Raw genomic sequence first — 1,942 nt, forward strand, 5'->3', positions numbered from 1 at the left:
TTGATATCAGGGATAGAAACCAGAGACTAGACAGGTCACAGAACATAAGTGAGATTCTAATACTAGTTTTCCACCAAATAGTTACATTATTAAACTGACTCATAAAGACTCATATACCCACAGATTAATGCATCACTCAGCTCTCAGCAGAGAAGGTTCTTATGTAGGAGATGGTGATAAACACAGAAACCCACACTAGTAAATGTGCAGAGAACAAAGACCGCAGAGCACTTATCCCTAACTAGGTCATCTGTATCAAACTTCTGCTTCCTATGGCTCAGGGATCATTGTGGAAAAGGGGGCAGAAAAATCGTAAGAGCCAGAGGTGGTATAATACCACAAGGGAATAGAGTTTTCCAGGCAGCTTGTCAGCTACTAATATGAACTCACACCAATGGTGACAGCATGCACAAGTCCCACATAAGTTCAAGACAGACAAAATCCCAGCATCCACATGGAAAGTGGTTAAGAAACCCCAACCCTACTTGAGGAAGTATTGGCCAACACAGGCTACTAGGAGGAGGAGGAGGAAGAGTGTCTTTCAAGGATGCGATTCTTCATACCTTAACCACATTCCAGTGAACACGTATATACATATACAGAGAGAGAAATAGAGGGAGAGAGAGAGTGAGAATATGAAGTTAGGTATGCTGTGACTAAGAAACCCCAACCGTAGTTGAGGAAGTATTGGCATAGGGGAGCATTTCCAAATATAATCAATATATACTCTGTGAATTTCTTTGAGTCAAATAAAAAGAAAATAAATGAACCCACAGAATATGAATTACAGTAATAGAATATTTCCTATATAGTCAAAGGATAACTGTTCATGTGCATAAAGTTTTCAAATTATTCATCAAGGTTACATTTTAAAAAAGAAAAACAGTGATTACATTGAATTATCTACTACAGCTGCTCAGAAATGGAGCCTGACATAAAATACGGTGTTTAAAAATATTTTACTGCTAAGATTTAAAATATACCTATACTAATTCTAAATGTTTTTACAGGAATGATATATGAAATGATGGGGAATGCAAAACTTTCTAAGCTGTGCTGAATGATGGAGACCTGAGCAATGGGCCGATGTTGAGTGGGAAGAGCCATGCAGGACTCTTGCAGTGTTCTATGCATTCCCAGTCTTTTTTTTCTCTCATACTTTTTCTGGACAGGGATTCTCAGGGGCCCCAGCTGCCCTGGAACTATCTATGTAGGTAAAGCTGGTTGGCCTGGATTTCACAGAGATACACCTTTCTCTGCTTCCCTAGAGCTAGGCTTAAAGGCATGCACAACCACACATGGCAATTTCAAGTATTAACAGCTACTCGGGTTGAATAATTGTACAGACTTTTAACGCTCACGGTTGGTAAAATTACTATCTTTATAATTAAGTATATGAAATGTTTCTAAATTAGTATAAAAATATAGAGATTTTAAATTAAAAGACAAGGAACTCTTCAATTAAAAGAAAATCCTGTGACTTTACTAGCCCATTTCAGTGGCTGAAATGGTTGAACACATGTGAACAAACATGGGCTCTGTTCCTTTCTGCAAATACTATTTCCATACAGGTGAATATATGGAAAGAATGGAATATATTGAATGTCATCATTAGACATCACATACAGAATGACAGAATGACAGGACTGATTGACGCAGCACCATAAAGAAAGTCAGGAGGGATATGGAGAGATGAGTTGGTGGTTGACACAAGGAGCATGTGAGCAGCTTGAGAAAGAATCATCCCCAAAAGCAAGTTTAAGTGGTCAGCTGGTTATGGACAATTTGGGTCTGAATTCATCATGCACTTTACGGCTGTCACCAGTAGAGGGGGATATTGACATTTTGCTAAAGAAACCAAGTCTGTTCTGGAAATCATTGTTAAAATTGCTTTTACATAAAGCATAGAACTTGCTTTTAAAAATGGAAGGAAGGATTCATG

At 38.2% G+C, this 1,942-nt stretch overlaps 1 long non-coding RNA gene across 1 annotated transcript in view; it reads right to left on the bottom strand.

Annotated features, from left to right (window-relative positions):
• Positions 1–1,942, bottom strand: part of LOC115069382 — a 14,003-nt gene that overhangs the window by 11,252 nt on the left and 809 nt on the right. The window lies entirely within an intron of this gene.

The sequence above is a fragment of the Nannospalax galili genome, unplaced genomic scaffold (assembly GCF_000622305.1).
Source record: "Nannospalax galili isolate Female #2095 unplaced genomic scaffold, S.galili_v1.0 scaffold3253, whole genome shotgun sequence".
NCBI lineage: Eukaryota > Metazoa > Chordata > Mammalia > Rodentia > Spalacidae > Nannospalax > Nannospalax galili.